Genomic DNA, 12,599 nt, shown 5'->3' with positions numbered 1-12,599 from the left:
TATATGTGATGTATTTTTAGCCAGCATAGGTACTTTCATGGCTGCCCAGGGCGCCCCCCCCCAGCGCCCTGCACCCTCAGTGACCGTTGGTGTGAAGTGTGCTGAGAGCAATGGCGCACAGCTGCCGTGCTGTGCGCTACCTTAAGAAGACTGGGAAGTCTTCAGCCGCCGATTTCTGGACCTCTTCTCTCTTCAGCATCTGCAAGGGGGTCGGCGGCGCGGCTCCGGTGACCCATCCAGGCTGTACCTGTGATCGTCCCTCTGGAGCTAGTGTCCAGTAGCCTAAGAAGCCAATCCATCCTGCACGCAGGTGAGTTCACTTCTTCTCCCCTAAGTCCCTCGTTGCAGTGAGCCTGTTGCCAGCAGGACTCACTGAAAATAAAAAAACCTAACAAAACTTTTACTCTAAGCAGCTCTTTAGGAGAGCCACCTAGATTGCACCCTTCTCGGCCGGGCACAAAAACCTAACTGAGGCTTGGAGGGGGGTCATAAGGGGAGGAGCCAGTGCACACCACCTGATCCTAAAGCTTTTACTTTCGTGCCCTGTCTCCTGCGGAGCCGCTATTCCCCATGGTCCTTACGGAGTCCCCAGCATCCACTTAGGATGTCAGAGAAATATATGTATAACAACTATAGACATACGCGCTATGCTTTGCACGGAAAGAGTCACACCAAAAATGTGCCCTTTAAAATTAAAATGTGCCCTCCTCAGTGATCAGCACCCTGGCCTAAAAAAATCCTAAAGCGAACACTATGTCCCTTGAGCACATAGCGCATCAGCTTAGAGCAGACGTGCTGTGCCTGCTTCCCGGCCAGCTCCTCTGCGCATGCATAGGATCTCACTACACACGCAAGATCCCCAGTGCAGTTCAGAGCCAGCGCCAGTCACAGGCAGGGATAGCTCTGTCCCTGCTGTGGTGAATGGGCATAGTCACCTGCAGCTGTTGATAGCACATATCAGCCTGCTATCTTTTAGATATCAGTGCCGATATGCGCCCTGTCCCTGTGCCCACGCCGCAGCCATCATAAACGGGGGAGAAGCAGTACAACGCACATAACTTTTGCCGATACCGCTTCTCCCCCATATCTCCAGTTCATACACTGGTATCTGGTCTCTAGGTCGACACAAGTTTCATATTTTTTCCTTTATTTTGTAAACTTTCATACTTTACGATCCTCGTGGACTATGATTGGGAATAGTAACTTGTGCCGAGCGCAGCAGTAGTGGAGTGAGGCACCTTGCCGAAGCATGGCGAGCCAAGTGAGGGGACTAATTAGTGTTCCATCACTTTATGAAGAAAAACACTATTAAAAAAATATTTAAATAAAACCTCATGTCGACCTTGTCACTTTTGACCAATAGTGCTCGACCTAATGATCCACACATTTACCCCCTGGTTTTGTATCCTATGAATAGTGAAAGACTTGTAAAAGCTTTTAATCAAGATAAAGTCAAATCAGTTCTTTGTAATAAACCATAATGAGGTTGTTTTAATATGTAATTGTAAGAAGCCATTAGCGTTGTTAAAGTTGTACAACATACACAAAAATAACTCAGGAGGGGAAGAGTTATTTGATTTAGGACATTCCATGTTACTGAAACACTGAATCCCAGCTCTACATTCCAGAATAACAAGCATAGTTTTGCTATCGTTATCTGTTTTCAATCACTAGGAAATCTACATTGAGGACAGAGAAAGTTCAATTATATTTAAATATGGTGCGAACCAAACAGTGACGTGTACCAAGCCATAGTTGGCCAACTCTTATGTCAGGTACACATTTTGAGCAATATTGCTCATTTTCCCCCTTCTGAGCAATATTGCCCAATGTCTAGGTAGTGAATTAGGTGTGCTTTCACAGGTTGCTAAAAAGGTCTTCTGGTCCGTCGTTATGATAAGGTGCATATCGTCCAGTGTGTATGCTACAAACTGAACGACCCCCACGAGTATCCTACCCAGTAGCTGAAAAACCCTAGTATCAAATGGGGTGGATCGTTGAGGCAACCGTAATTAGTCAACATGAGCTTAATATTTATTTTTGGTATTGTTTTCTTTGTAACGGACCAGGAACCCCAATTAGTGCACAGTGTCCCCTTGCATGGATCGCTTCAGGCAAGGTGCCTCAATGTGCTCGGCACGGGTTACTATACCAATCGTAGACCACGTGGATCATAAAGTATGAAAAGTCCCAAAAAATATTTCTTACCGGTAAATCTATTTCTTGTAGTCCGTAGAGGATGCTGGGGACTCCTTAAGGACCATGGGGAATAGACGGGCTCTGCAGGAGATAGGGCACTTTAAGAAAGCTTTGGATCTGGGTGTGGACTGGTCTCCTCCCTCTATGGTCCCTCTTCCAGACCTCAGTTAGAGAAACTGTGCCCAGAGGAGATGAACAGTACGGAAGAAAGGATTTTTGTAAATCTAAGGGCAAGATTCATACCAGCCACACCAATCACACCGTATAACCTGTGATAAACTACCCAGTTAACAGTATGAACAATAACATAGCCTCGGTTCAAAAAACCGATCAACTAGAACATAACCCTTATGTAAGCAATAACTATATACAAGTCTTGCAGAAGTAGTCCGCACTTGGTTACGGCGCCCAGCATCCTCTACGGACTACGAGAAGATTGTACTTACCGGTAAATCTATTTATTTTCTCTAACGTCCTAGAGGATGCTGGGGACTCCGTAAGGACCATGGGGATTATACCAAAGCTCCCAAACGGGCGGGAGAGTGCGGATTACTCCTGCAGCACCGATTGAGCAAACAGGAGGTCCTCCTCAGCCAGGGTATCAAACTTATAGAACTTTGCAAAAGGTGTTTTACCCCGACCAAGTAGCAGCTCGGCACAGTTGTAGTTGCCGAGACCTCTCGGGCAGCCGCCCAAGAAGAGCCCACCTTCCTAGATGAATGGGTCTTAACCGATTTAGGCAATGGCAATCCTGCCGAAGAATGCACCTGCTGAATCGTGTTACAGATCCAGCGAGCAATAGTCTGCTTCGAAGCAGGAGCTCCAACCTTGTTGGCCGCATACAGAACAAACAGAGCTTCGGTCTTCCTGATCCTAGATGTTCTGGTCACATAAATCTTCAAAGCCCTGACCACATCCAGGTACTCGGAATCCTCCAAGTCCCGTGTAGCCACAGGCACGACAATAGGTTGGTTCATATGAAAAGATGAGACCACCTTGGGCAGAAATTGAGGACGAGTCCTCAACTCTGCCCTATCCACGTGAAGAAAATGGTATGGGCTTTTATATGATAAAGCCGCCACTTCCGAAACCCGCCTTGCAGAAGCCAAGGCCAACAACATGACCACTTTCCAAGTGAGGTATTTCAACTCCACTGTTTTGAGTGGTTCAAACCAAGGTGACTTGAGGAAACTTAATACCACGTTAAGGTCCCAAGGCGCCACCGGAGGTACAAAGGGAGGCTGAATATGCAGCACGCCCTTCACGAAAGTCTGTACTTCAGGAAAAGAAGCCAATTCTCTTTGAAAGAAAATGGATAAGGCAGAAATTTGAACCTTCATGGACCCTAATTTTAGGCCCAAATTCACTCCCGTTTGAAGGAAGTGAAGCAGACGGCCCAACTGGAACTCCTCCGTAGGAGCAGCTCTGGCCTCACACCAAGAAACATATTTTCGCCATATACGGTGATAATGTTTCGACGTCACGTCCTTCCTAGCCCTGATCAGGGTAGGAATGACCTCCTCCAGAATCCCTTTTCCGCTAGGATCCGGCGTTCAGCCATGCCGTCAAACGCAGCCGCGGTACAATGAGGATTGTTCTGACCCTTCTTATTCTCATTATCCTCAACACCTTGGGTATGAAAGGTAGAGGAGGAAACATAGACCGATCTGAACACCCAAGGTGTCACCAGAGCGTCTACCGCAACCGCCTGAGAGTCTCTTGACCTGGCGCAATACCTCTTTAGCTTTTTGTTGAGGCGGGACGCCATCATGTCTATCTGACGCAGTACCCACCGATCCGTGTGAAGACTTCTTGATGAAGTCCCCACTCTCCCGGATGCAGGTCGTGCCTGCTGAGGAAGTCCGCCTCCCCGTTGTCCACCCCCGGGATGAACACTGCTGATAGTGCGCTTACATGGCCTTCCGCCCAGCGTAGAATCCTGGTCGCCTCTGCCATGGCCACTCTGCTCCTTGTGCCGCCTTGGCGGTTTACATGAGCCACTGCCGTGACATTGTCTGACTGAAATCAGAACCGGTATGTTCCAAAGCCATTCCTCCGCTTGGCGTAGGGCGTTGTATATGGCCCTCAACTCCAGGACATTGATGTGGAGACCAGTCTCTAGGCTTGACCAGAGACCCTGGAATTTCTTCCTAGTGCGACAGTGCCCCAACCTCGGAGGCTCGCATCCGTGGTCACCAGGACCCAGTCCTGAATGCCGAACCTGCGACCCTCCAGGAGGTGAGCACTGCGCAGCCACCACAGGAGAGACACCCTGGCCCTGAGAGACAGGGTGATCCGATTTTGCATGTGTAGATAAGACCCGGACCATTTGTCCAATAGGTCCCATTGAAAGGTCCTTGCAGGGAACCTGCCAAAGGGGATGGCCTCGTATGAAGCCACCATCTTCCCCAGAACCCTCGTGCAATGATGCACTGAAACTTTTTTTTTTTTTTTCGGCTTCTATAGGTTCCTGACCAGAGCTACGAGCTCCCGAGCCTTCTCCACTGGAAGAAACACTCTTTTTTAGTCTGTGTCTAGAATCAGGCCCAAAAAGGCCAGACGCGTTGCAGGGACTAGCTGGGATTTCGGTAAATTGAGAATCCAGCCGTGCCTCTGCAACGTCTTCACGGACAGAGACACGCGGTCCAGCAACTTCTCCTGAGATCTTGCCTTTATGAGGAGATCGTCCAAGTACAGTATAATTGTGACGCCCTGCCTGCGCAGGAGCACCATCATTTCCGCCATTACCTTGGTGAAAATTCTCGGGGCCGTGGAAAGACCAAACGGCAACGTCTGAAATTGGTAGCGACAGTCCTGTACAGCAAATCTCAGGAACACCTGGTGAGGAGGGAAAATCGGAACATGAAGGTACGCATCCTTTATGTCCAGGGACACCATCCAATCCCCTCCCTCCAGGCTGGCGATGACCGCTCTGAGCGATTCCATTTTGAACTTAAACCTCTTCAAGTACAGGTTCAGGGATTTCAGATTTAAAATGGATCTGACCGAACCGTCCGGTTTTGGTACCACAAACAGGGATGAATAATAACCCTCTCCTTGCTGGAGATGAGGGACTTCGACTATCACCTGTTGAATGTACAATTTGTGAATTGAGGCTAACACCAGCTCCCTCTCCGACGGGGAAGCCGGCAGAGCAGATTTGAAAAACCGGCGAGGAGGCATGTCTTCGAATTCCAGTCTGTATCCCTGGGAAACAATCTCTATTGCCCAGGGATCCACCTGTGAGAGAACCCAGACATGGCTGAAAAGACGAAGACGTGCCCCCACTTGATCTGCCCCCCCCCCCCCCCCCGGAAAGCCCCAGCGTCATTGCGGTGGACTTTGCGGAAGTAGGGGAGGACTTCTGCTCTTGGGAACTAGCCGAGTGCAGCTTTTTTCCCTTGCCTTTACCTCTGGCAACAAAGGACGATCCTCGTACCTTCTTGCGTTTATTGGAACGAAAGGACTGCATTTGATAATGCGGTACCATCTTAGCATGCTGCGGGGGAACATAAGGTAAAAAATTTGATTTACCGACCGTAGCAGTAGAGACAAGGTCCGAGAGGCCTTCTCCAAACAACTCCTCCCCCTTGTAAGGCAATGACTCCATATGCCGCTTTGAGTCGGCGTCTCCCGTCCACTGTCGGGTTCACAAGAGTCGCCTAGCAGAAATAGACATAGCGTTTATTCTGGAGCTTAGTAAACATGTCTGAGCATCCCTCATATACAAGGCAGCATCTCTGATATGTTCAATGGTCATTAGAATGGTATCCCTATCTAAGGTGTCAATCTCTGTAGATAAGGAGTCTGCCCATGCCACGACAGCACTACAAACCCAGGCCGACGCCATGGCCGGTCTAACGATAGTTCCTGAATATGTGTAAATGTGCAGTATCCGGAGAAGGCAGTGCCACCTTCTTGGATAAGCGTGTTAGTGCCTTGTCTACTTTAGGCGAAGATTCCCATCGTATCCTATCCTTCTGTGGAAAAGTATACGCCATAAGAATCCTTTTGGGAACATGTAGTCTCCTATCCAGAGACTCCCAAGCCTTTTCGCTTAGCTCAAATGGAGGACGGAAACGTGACCTCAGGCTTTTTCCCTTTATACATGTGAACCCTCGTGTCAGGGACAGGGGGTTCCTCAGTGATATGCAAAACCTCTTTTATGACAATAATCATGTATCGAATACCCTTTGCCACCTTGGGCTGTAATTTTGCATCCTCATAGTCGACACTAGAGTCAGTATCTGTGTCAGCGACCTGGGATATGGGGAGCTTTTGAGACCCTGAAGGTCCTGGCGCCACAGAGACAGGCACGGTCTGGCTACCTGACTGATCCCTAGCTTCAGCCTTGACTAACCTTTATATGCAGGAGATTCACATTTGCATTTAAGACATTCAGCATATCCACCCAGTCCGGTGTCGGCGTTGCCGACCAGCGACCTGATATTCAAACACTCCCCCTCCACATTAGCGAGCCTTCCTCGTCAAACATGTCGACACATACAGGGAAACTTTTCTGAAGACAGTATGAGAGAGAGAGAGAGAGAGAGAGAGAGAGAGAGAGAGAGAGAGAGAGAGAGAGAGATAGAGAGAGAGAGAGAGAGAGAGAGAGAGAGAGAGAGAGAGAGAGAGAGCCAGCACACCCCAGCGCAATGACCCTGGAGACAAACACAAAATGTTTTTTCCACCAGCAGCGCTGTATAATATCTTATCCGCCAATTATGTGGCCCCCCCCCCCTCTCTTTTTAAACAACCCTTCACCGTGTGTAAGCAGGGGAGAGTCCGGGGAGCTTCCGCTCAGCGTTCTGTGGAGAGAAAAATGGCGCTGGTGAGTGCTGAGGGAGAAGCCCCCGCCCCTTCGGCAGCAGGCTTCTGTCCTGCTCAAAGTTACTGAAAAATGGCGGGGGCTCTTATATACATGTACAGTGCCCACCTGTACATGTATATTGTCTTTTGCCATGAGAGGTGTTATATTGCTGCCCAGGGCACCCCCCCCCCCCTGCACCCTGCACAGTGACTGGAGTATGTGAGGTGTATGGGAGCAATGACGCACAGCTGCGGTGCTGTGCGTTACCTCAGTGAAGCTCTGAAGGCTTCTGCCGCCTGAGACGTCTTCTGACTTCGTTTCTTCTGGCTCTGTGAGAAACGGCGGCGCGGCTCTGGGGGTGAACGCCCAGTAAGAACCTGTGTTCACCCCCCTCTGGAGCTAATGGTGTCCAGTAGCCGAGGAAGCAGAGCCTATCATTTAAGAAGGTCTGCCCCTCTCTCCTCAGTCCCCTCGATGCAGGGAGCCTGTTGCCAGCAGTGCTCCCAGTAAAAATGTAGAAAAATTCCAAACAAAAATGCTTTCTAGGCAGAGAACTCAGGGGAGCTCCCTGCAGTGCACCCATCTCACTCTGGGCACAGTGTAAAAACTAAGGTCTGGAGGAGGGACATAGAGTGAGGAGCCAGTGCACACCCAGAAATCCAAAGCTTTCTTAAAGTGCCTTATCTCCTGCGGAGCCCGTCTATTCCCCATGGTCCTTACGGAGTCCCCAGCATCCTCTAGGACGTTAGAGAAAGAAAAAAAAATTAAAACCTCATGTCGACCAATTAATGGTCAACCTAAGACCGGATACCGTATCAGATGACTCTGTATATCGTTGGTAGGAAAAAAAAATCCATTAAAAAAAAAAATATAAAAATAAAAAAGGGGGTTGTGTGTACGCTCAGTATCATTTGACCAGGACTCCGGGAAGTTCAACAGAAATCGCTCTGAGTGCATGGTCTTGTGTGTGGCCAGCTTAGTGAGTGAATCAAGTAGATGCAACTTGGTTTGTGTGAGCTATTTTCCCAACAAATTTGCGCACGAGAGAGAGAGAGAGAGAGAGAGAGAGAGAGAGAGAGAGAGAGAGAGAGAGAGAGAGAGAGAGAGAGAGAGAGAGAGAGAGAGAGAGAGAGAGAGAGAGAGAGAGAGAGAGAGAGAGAGAGAGAGAGAGAGAGAGAGAGAGAGAGAGAGAGAGATCAGTACTTGCTTCAGAATCCTTTACCAAACCCCTTCCCCCATAACTAATTTGGCTTCTGAAGTCTTCAAGTAGCTTCATTGGGATTCAGGAAGGTCTCCTCATGTTTTCATGCAGTTCGCATTTCGTACAAAATTCAAACCCCTTCGCCACAAGTAACGCAAATAGGCAATTCTAATCATAAATCGCATTTCTGGGTTAGGCACATTCGTGCAAAGTCTGCAAGTTCCATGAAGCTAACTATTCACAGACACAATTGGCATCTTATACTGCTTTTCCACTGTTGCAATAACCCAGCTAATCCAGGTCACAACTCAGTGGAAAATGGTCCTTTTAAAAGCATAGGAAGAGCCAGATCACAGGCTCTCACCTGGGTTGGAGAAGTGTTCCAAAACACAGGTTGGACCCAGGATTTAGGTGGAAAAGTGGTATGAGAGTCACTACTCCCCGCTTTGTAAACCAAGCAATACTGTAGTTGCCAGATTCTCCTGTAGGCATCAGTTATTTGTAAACTAGGACATTTGCAAGTTAAGGTCAGCAAATCTTACAAGCCAACGTTGGAAATCTTAATCTTTTGTTATTTCTAACAATTTGAAAACAGCTTCATAAATTTCATTATTCACAAATCTGTATTAGCTATACTGTTGAGAGAACTAAAAATGAAGTACTCACCAAATAATACACAGTACTTAAGAGCAGTTGTTTACAAAACAATCCGTTATTAATTGCAGAAACAGAGATTGTGACCTAAAGCAACAGCAAACTATACTGAAGAGTGTTTACATACTTTCCTAATCTAGCCTAGGCGGCGGCACCATTCACCTGAGGGATTCTCCCCGTTAGGTAAAATATTACGAACATTGCAAATTCAGCTTCTACAAGTGATAAAGGTTTTGTTTTTTGTTTTTTTGTTTTGTTATCGTGTTTTTTTTTTTTTGTCCTGTAGACATTGTGGAGAGAACACTGAAATTAGTTTGTATACTGGACGTTTACTAACTCAGTCCTATGCTTTTTCTAGAAAAACATTCTGTCCTGGCTTGGATAGGTAATATGAAATACTCTGACAGGTCACCAGACCTCAAACATTGCTCTCATGTATACAAGACACTGCCAGAGCCATGTGCCGATTACCAGTAGCCACCACCTCCCATAAGATATTATCTGCAGTCGCAGTGCAATACATAAACATAATAATGCAATCCTATAACACACAGGTATGGCACGCCGAGCTATGCTAAAGTCGTGCAACCTGTGCGCTATTCCCCACCTGCAGACTGCCGCAGGCAATGACACTGCTGGAAAGCGCTGCGTGAACCACGTAGTACATACCCAGAACAGAAACGTACTACTACTGAGATGCCGCTCCCAGTACAATCACTAGCACAAGCCCACTCACCACAGTATCTTCCTGAATCCAGGCTCTGGCTGCTGCACTATAACCTCGGAAGGCAGCTTTATATCTCATTACCCCGCCCATCTCTCCTCCCTCTCGCCTGTGAACAGTTAGGCGCAGCTGCGGCTGTGCTCAGTCAGTCTCTATGCCAGATTTTTATTGCTTTCAGATAGCCAGTGGTCTCTACTTCCTCTGCTGCTTTCTGTTGTTGTTATGAGCTTCTCAGCTTTCGTAAAAACTGCATGTTTGTTTGTTCATTTTATGATAAAAATAGGCTGCTGGTGTGCACGTGGCTGCAGTCAGAGTGTCTTGTGGTGTGGGTAGTGCGCCTGATCCTAGACACTGTTTTTTAATATAAGCATGGATTTACCACACTATCCCTTTCATCCGGGACAATCATGAATTACACAGGTTCTGTGGTTGGCTGACTTCGAAACTGCATTTCACCTCATTATTTTAAGCAGCTAGAGAACCTGTGTAATTTATGAGTGTCTCCCTTTAAAGGGATGATATGGTAAGCCTACATGATATGCATAAAAATCTATTGTTAATAAGTATGAGTGTATATATAACAGTTGGTTTATAGTAGAGATGAGCGGGTTCGGTTTCTCTGAATCCGAACCCGCCAGAACTTCATGTTTTTTTTCACGGGTCCGAGCGACTCGGATCTTCCCGCCTTGCTCGGTTAACCCGAGCGCGCCCCGAACGTCATCATGACGCTGTCGGATTCTCGCGAGGCTCGGATTCTATCGCGAGACTCGGATTCTATATAAGGAGCCGCGCGTCGCCGCCATTTTCACACGTGCATTGAGATTGATAGGGAGAGGACGTGGCTGGCGTCCTCTCCGTTTAGAATAGATTAGAGAGACACTTGATTTACTAATTTTGGGGAGCATTAGGAGTACTCAGTACAGTGCAGAGTTTTGCTGATAGTGACCAGTGACCACCAGTTTTATTTATAATCCGTTCTCTGCCTGAAAAAAGCGATACACAGCACACAGTGACTCAGTCACATACCATATCTGTGTGCACTGCTCATGCTCAGGCCAGTGTGCTGCATCATCTATTATCTATATATAATATTATATATATCTGTCTGACTGCTCAGCTCACACAGCTTATAATTGTGGGGGAGACTGGGGAGCACTACTGCAGTGCCAGTTATAGGTTATAGCAGGAGCCAGGAGTACATAATATATTATATAGTGAGTGACCACCAGACACACAGTGCAGTTTATTTAATATATCCGTTCTCTGCCTGAAAAAAGCGATACACACAGTGACTCAGTCAGTCACATACCATATCTGTGTGCACTGCTCAGGCTCAGGCCAGTGTGCTGCATCATCTATATATATTATATATCTGTCTGACTGCTCAGCTCACACAGCTTATAATTGTGGGGGAGACTGGGGAGCACTACTGCAGTGCCAGTTATAGGTTATAGCAGGAGCCAGGAGTACATAATATTATATTAAAATTAAACAGTGCACACTTTTGCTGCAGGAGTGCCACTGCCAGTGTGACTAGTGACCAGTGACCTGACCACCAGTATATATAATATTAGTAGTATACTATCTCTTTATCAACCAGTCTATATATTAGCAGCAGACACAGTACAGTGCGGTAGTTCACGGCTGTGGCTACCTCTGTGTCGGCACTCGGCAGCCCGTCCATAATTGTATATACCACCTAACCGTGGTTTTTTTTTCTTTCTTTATACATACATACTAGTTACGAGTATACTATCTCTTTATCAACCAGTCTATATTAGCAGCAGACACAGTACAGTGCGGTAGTTCACGGCTGTGGCTACCTCTGTGTCGGCACTCGGCAGCCCGTCCATAATTGTATATACCACCTAACCGTGGTTTTTTTTTCTTTCTTTATACATACATACTAGTTACGAGTATACTATCTCTTTATCAACCAGTCTATATATTAGCAGCAGACACAGTACAGTGCGGTAGTTCACGGCTGTGGCTACCTCTGTGTCGGCACTCGGCAGCCCGTCCATAATTGTATATACCACCTAACCGTGGTTTTTTTTTCTTTCTTTATACATACATACTAGTTACGAGTATACTATCTCTTTATCAACCAGTCTATATATTAGCAGCAGACACAGTACAGTGCGGTAGTTCACGGCTGTGGCTACCTCTGTGTCGGCACTCGGCAGCCCGTCCATATTTGTATATACCACCTAACCGTGGTTTTTTTTTCTTTCTTTATACATACATACTAGTTACGAGTATACTATCTCTTTATCAACCAGTCTATATTAGCAGCAGACACAGTACAGTGCGGTAGTTCACGGCTGTGGCTACCTCTGTGTCGGCACTCGGCAGCCCGTCCATAATTGTATATACCACCTAACCGTGGTTTTTTTTTCTTTCTTTATACATACATACTAGTTACGAGTATACTATCTCTTTATCAACCAGTCTATATATTAGCAGCAGACACAGTACAGTGCGGTAGTTCACGGCTGTGGCTACCTCTGTGTCGGCACTCGGCAGCCCGTCCATAATTGTATATACCACCTAACCGTGGTTTTTTTTTCTTTCTTTATACATACATACTAGTTACGAGTATACTATCTCTTTATCAACCAGTCTATATATTAGCAGCAGACACAGTACAGTGCGGTAGTTCACGGCTGTGGCTACCTCTGTGTCGGCACTCGGCAGCCCGTCCATAATTGTATATACCACCTAACCGTGGTTTTTTTTTTCTTTCTTTATACATACATACTAGTTACGAGTATACTATCTCTTTATCAACCAGTCTATATATTAGCAGCAGACACAGTACAGTGCGGTAGTTCACGGCTGTGGCAACCTCTGTGTCGGCACTCGGCAGCCCGTCCATAATTGTATATACCACCTAACCGTGGTTTTTTTTTCTTTCTTTATACATACATACTAGTTACGAGTATACTATCTCTTTATCAACCAGTCTATATATTAGCAGCAGACACAGTACAGTGCGGTAGTTCAAGGCT

The 12,599-nt window shown here is 46.8% G+C and overlaps 1 protein-coding gene across 3 annotated transcripts in view; it reads right to left on the bottom strand.

The window, feature by feature from the left end:
• Positions 1-9,706, bottom strand: part of ALDH9A1 (aldehyde dehydrogenase 9 family member A1) — a 190,919-nt gene extending 181,213 nt beyond the window's left edge. Inside the window, exon 1 of one of the 3 annotated variants that reach the window (XM_063940256.1) lies at positions 9,601-9,706. The gene's annotated coding sequence lies outside the window, so the exon portion shown is untranslated. Of the gene's footprint in view, positions 1-9,471; positions 9,496-9,533; positions 9,559-9,600 lie in introns of those variants that run through there. The other 2 variants (XM_063940257.1, XM_063940258.1) reach the window with 2 other exon arrangements.
• Between the last annotated feature and the right edge of the window lie 2,893 nt (positions 9,707-12,599).

Source organism: Pseudophryne corroboree, chromosome 9, assembly GCF_028390025.1.
Source record: "Pseudophryne corroboree isolate aPseCor3 chromosome 9, aPseCor3.hap2, whole genome shotgun sequence".
NCBI classification, from domain to species: domain Eukaryota; kingdom Metazoa; phylum Chordata; class Amphibia; order Anura; family Myobatrachidae; genus Pseudophryne; species Pseudophryne corroboree.
This window is presented reverse-complemented; position numbering and strand designations above follow the sequence as displayed.